Source organism: Haemaphysalis longicornis, unplaced genomic scaffold, assembly GCF_048455015.1.
Source record: "Haemaphysalis longicornis isolate Haplotype H1 unplaced genomic scaffold, Haemaphysalis longicornis Haplotype H1 scaffold_2, whole genome shotgun sequence".
NCBI lineage: Eukaryota > Metazoa > Arthropoda > Arachnida > Ixodida > Ixodidae > Haemaphysalis > Haemaphysalis longicornis.
Genome location: NW_027526295.1, coordinates 229,772,903 through 229,778,745, shown reverse-complemented (window position 1 = coordinate 229,778,745; position 5,843 = coordinate 229,772,903).

Below are 5,843 nucleotides of genomic sequence, written 5' to 3'. Positions count from 1 at the left end.
GAGCTTTTGTTTACCGCACAATTCCTACTGCTGTAAAATGAATATGCATTACATTTAAGTGCAAATAGCTCGCTCGGGAAGCTTATAAGCCTTGCCTAATTTGCGTTTGCTCTTGCCGGCCTCAGCCAATCGTACAGCTGGGCACATGACATCATAGGTTCTGTTGCGGGAAATGAGATAGTGGGTCGCATGGCCATTCCCTTTTTTCCTAGTTATGTAGCTTATTTGAGCGAAGTGGACGTCAAAAGTGGTGTCAGTATGATTCTAACGAGGCAATATTTCGAATGAGCCAAACGTGTGTTTTGTCTGCGTAGCCCCTTTAAAGCCCTCTAGAATTGTTTTGCTTTTGATTTGTTAACGCCGATAGCAAACTAGCTTTAACGACCCCGGAGCAGTTCCGATTTACGGCTTCGCTCTTTTATTCGTGTTTGAAAGCGCTCTTACAGCTTTAGTTATTGCCAGGCCAAAGCGTTACTGAGTGATTTGCTCGCCGTAGCAGATATATTTTCTAATCTCTGGGTTGCCATTGTTGTGGTTTGTGTTAACGAAATTGACTGCATTCATCGCTGGAATTGAAAAAAAGCCAGTCATCAGCGGTAATATTATTCGCGTGACGTCACTCAAGGCTGCAAATAATGCACAAGGTTTGAAGTACACCGAGAAGCAGAGAATAATCCTTTGAACGAATTTCTCAGTTTTTTTAATGAGCGTAGGGCACCGATATAACGACTGGGCGAGATTATTCGGGTCATTGTAAAGTCCTTTGATGTGTTGAAGAAAGGTTGACAAAAGTGTTCGAGGCGTTTTATAGCTTCCGCCTCATGGGTGGGAAGGATAGGCAGTTTCTTGTTAAAGAAAACTTGTTGTTATCTGCAACCTGCTTTTTGAAGTAAACAGGTGCAAATGATTTTTTGCTATCGGTTACAGAAAACTGCCATTAAATTATCATAGGCACTACAGCATGGATTATTCTTACTGAAGCGTAAATTTTTAACCAAATTTGAAATTACTGTTTATTACAGCTGAAACACTGGCAAAAAAAAAACACGTGCAGCGAACGCTTTTAGTCGCTGGCACTTAATTGGGAAACCATAAAAATCAGACGCATCTCATGTAAAACTTCTAAGCAATCGACACGTTACGCACAAGGCCGAACAAAATTTGGCCAGAACTGGCATGAACTAGTACATATAGCTGTTACACTTGGTTGGCTGTACCCCCAATACATTGCAAGTCTTGACAGTAGCTACCTTGTTGTACTGAACATCCCTTGTTATACTGACAGAGCTGATATTCTCCACCTCCCGCTACAAACTGCAAGAAAACTGTGCAGTAATATCTCATTAAGGTCACTCCCCGTGATGGGATTGGGTGGCTTTCATCTCACTTCAACGTTTAAAACTGCGCTGCAAGAAGGACAGATTTTCCGACAGCGAAGCTTGATACGGCACTCAACGAACTCCAGCAGCGCCTAAAGGAGCTCTTCAACACCCCCTTGCTAGCAAGGCAGGGCGCTGAGAACGAATGGGGGTGTATTTGTCCAGACAGACATTCTTGAGGAGACAAGGTAGAAATAGTCAACAGTAGAAATCCAGCGTAGTTAATGAGATAAGGGAATCGGATTCAGCAGACGCGAGGAGAAAAAGAGCCAGACCTGTTAGATGGGGTCTGATTCATGCTACCGACACTCTTTCGTGCCTGATTACGTAAACACCGATAGGCGAAATCAGGTACGCCCCAGCGTCGCATACAGGGACACGTGGAACCAATGAAGGGCCGGATACAAATGGCCTTCTCAGTTAAAGCAATATTGATGGGAGAATATCTCGGAGTGGGCGACTCGCAGTAACCCAGCCGCACATTTGGCGACGAGAGCTGCCGATAGCCAAAATGCAGATAAAGGAAGAAGACGACAAAGAAGAAGGGCGAGCTTCCATCGAGCGCGCAGCGTGGTGAGACATTGATGCATATTGATGACACGGCCGGGCATGCAGGAGAGTGCGGTGCTGTTGGCGCGAATGGCGGGGCAAGAGTGGCACCTTTTAGGGCCCCCTCTCCTTTTCACTGGCTGCTACAAAGGACACGCACGAGCATAAGGATCTCCGTGAGAAGGCATCCGCCGCGTTCGACAACAAGCACAGGGAGTAGTCATCTCAAAAGAAAGGATGCCTGTTTCGCATTATAATAGGTTTTCGATACACCTCTCAGGAAATTAAGGTAAACATTGAAACAGTAATCCGGCAACAAATGTATTCAAAGCACGCTTTACGTCTAGGCAACATGGCGGAAAACGTGACTGAAGTTCAAAGAACAAGGGCACGCCACTTGGAGCTGTTCATACCAACCCTTACATTGCTTTGTACTGTCAGCGTGCTTTTACACATCGCATACAGTCAATACACGTCAGGAGCTATATTTATCTACACATTTGTTTGAAATGTACGGTGCCCGTATTGGGAAATATTATGCGGGACTGGGTAAGAATGTACGAAAATGAAATTCAAGTGCAATACAAACATCAAGAATCAAGGACGCAAGTTGACTTGAAAGACATGTGTGCATACGGTGGACACAAAATGAAAAAGCTTACTTGGCTTATTTGCCACCGTTGATGACATTCAGTACCACACATCCACGCTGCATTAATAAAAATAATTTGGTTTCTTTCCTGCATGATAACGCAAGGAGAGGAACATCGAATGAAACACAAATATGTTCAGTCAGGAGAAAAACATTTAAGTGGTAGGCAAACAACAATCAGGGTTTGAAAGAGGAACATGATGGAGGAGCGCTTATAATATGTTTTGCTAAACTGTTCCAGTTTAGCCTTGGGTATACAGTCAGGTATACAGTTTCAGGTATACAGGTTTAGGTATACAAGTCAGGCGTAGTTTCAGGTATACAGTCTCGGGAAGACTGTATACCTGAAACTGCTTATTCTGGACAGGTTCTAGCGTATTTTGAATGCATGGTCTGTTTGAGGGCTGACGTAGGTTGGTGCGATAATGTATGTTTTCTTTTAAAACCTCTAGCATACTCCTAAATATATTATAGCGAATACTAAGCGGCAGATATCCCTGTCTGTATTTCAAGAAAAAGCCTACCCAACTTCTTTCGAACAGCGAAGCTGCTTTCGTTCAAATCGAAAACTTCAGACACGAAACTGACTGGGCGTTATTGAATAGGCTCATGTACATTTATTTTTTTGTTGTTGTTTTATGAAGGGATCTCTTGCAGAACAACCGTATTCAAATATCGGTGAACACAAGTCACACATAACGCTTCCGTAAGTTTAAAGGGAGCCAGTCGGAAATTTCAACTAATAAATAAACTGAGCGGTTAGCCTAGGAAACACACATTTAGCATTGATATTCGAAGACAGGCAACTTAAAAATATGATGGCAAGATATTCACACACATCGAAGAGTCGGTAGAGTGGCTACAGCACCACATCTGCGGATGTGTGCGATCGACTGCGCATGCAGCGTCCGCCGCAGCGCCTTTGGGACGTGCGCTTTGCGTGAGTATTCGAGCGATGTACGTATTACGGCCGTGGTCATGTTCCAAACGTACTTCATGCGGGACTGAACGCCTGGTCGCGTACCTTCTAAACGGAAGGTCTCGACCCGGCACTGAAAATGACTGAACGCGTCCGTACGCATCACCATCTTCAACATCATCATCATATTCATTATCGTTGTCACCACATTCTTCTGGCGTAGCAAGCTCGGCATCTTAGATCAGCTGACATCACCAGAATCATTTAAGATCGCACGCTCTCTCCCTCCCTCCCATAATATTTGTTATGTGAAGCGGAAGACAAAGATAACAAGTTAACCAGAAGATAACAAGTGACCACTTTTCCTAATACATATTTCTATACTGCCATTTGAAAGGCTTACAGTTATTTGCCAAGTTTGAAAGCAGAAAAATATAAAATCAAGATCTTTATTCCACATTTTTGAATCTGCTTTGCCAGTTACACTACGATACGCACAGCAATCACTCTTTAGGCTCACGATGCTGGAACAATTCTCACGAATACCGTGGGAAAGGAGGTGCTACACAATTGGCTCGTGCAGGGCACATGAAATTGCCTTTTCAAGCAGCACATACATTGTTTTTACTTTATAAAATACGCGCTTAACAGGTTAAATAGTATAGTCAGCATATTTCGGATATTTCAGCTGTTTTTAGAGCGGGGAACTGTTTTGAAACATTTATTGAAATGAAAAACCCGGGGGCCCTTGCCTATAGTGTATCCGACCCCACTAGATGAAGCGATAAGTTTTGGTTCACGGAGGGTATTTGTGCAAAATAGCAGGGGAAAAATAGCGGATTGGGGTATAAAATGCAGAAGAATGTCCGAAACAGCTTTTGCTAGTTCAGTTGGGTGAGGGTGTCAGAGGACATAATTTAAAGAATTTGGCCGTGTGTAAGCCGGAAGAATGTCTCGTGTGTAAGAATGTGTGTAAGAATGTCTTCATTTTGAAATCGAGGGGATTCCAAAATAATGTATTCAGCGGTGTCCGGAATTCCACAGGTGATGCGTATGCATTGATTAGGTGAAGAATAAAAAAAAGAGTTGTCGCTCTGGCGGGCAAAGGTTTGTAAGCGTCATTATCTGCCTGAGACGGACTTGTTCGGAGCGAACTATTACACGTGGCGCAATTTCGAGCTGCTGTCATTAAATATACCACTTCTCGCATTGGTCCGACAGACGTATAATCAAGACTCATTCACACCCTGTAAAAAGTCAGACAACGGTTGATAAACGTTCCAGCAAAGAATCAATTCATGACGTCCTCATTCGATCTGAACGAAATAAGCTAGCAGCCTGCCCGGATGGCTTTGTCAGCTCACTAGAACATTCTCTCTCACTCTGTCGCTACAACAATGATATCTGGATGTAATTACGCTGCTGTTCCATTTGCTGTTTGGCACCACACGGACACGCAACGTCGAAAGTATACATGAACCACTCCGTCAGCTCTCCAGAATCTCGGAACTGGAAGCACAAGCGCCCGTCCCTGCCTTGTTAATGAGCTGCATCAACTGCCTGGCTTCGTACACGAAGAGAAACCGGAGACGAGTCGTGTGTTGTGGCCGACAGCGGAAAACCAAACGGCTACGACTGAGTTAACAAGCCACGTAATCACGGCGTGCAGGAGTAATTTTGTTTCGCCCGCGTCTGCCGAGGCTTGGCATCATCTGAAGGGCGAGCCGCAGCCGGGTTTTGCGCGGCAGTCTCCAAGCATCTGAGCTAGTGGATTTGCGCCGTAATGAGTGGGTTGGCGCGCATTTAGCGCACTAATTCTGTTCCGTCTCATTGGTTCGCTAGCCTGGGCTCTGGTATCGCCTTTCCCGCTCTAATGAGCCGGGGTCTTTCGAAGAAATAACCGGCAAAAGCAAGCTTGGTGCTTGCCGAAGCATGTTTCTAGAAGCATGTTCTCCTTCGGAAACTTGGCTGCTTGATTACTAGTTTCCCTCCTTCCATGGCTACGCTGGGTACTCATTTATTCCAAGTAAAAATTCCTCAGTGCTAAGAAACGAAAAACTATATGTACGCAGTGAACGTGGCGTGAGTATTTATAGCGCGGAATTCTCACGGCATCGGCTGTAGATTGTTCGAAATTTTTATTAAGTGCAGTTCTAAAAAGCTCCGTGGGGTTGCCAAAAAAAAAAGAACTGTGGTTGATTCCTTTGTCATAGGAATCGGTAAAATACAAAAGTGAAATGTGCAGCGAAATCTGCAGCTGAGCATGATTTGCGGGTCGGCGGCTGTTTTGTGGGTGTGCTTGGCGAGCGACGTCCTGCTGGCAGGTCGCTTCGGCAAAGGTCTA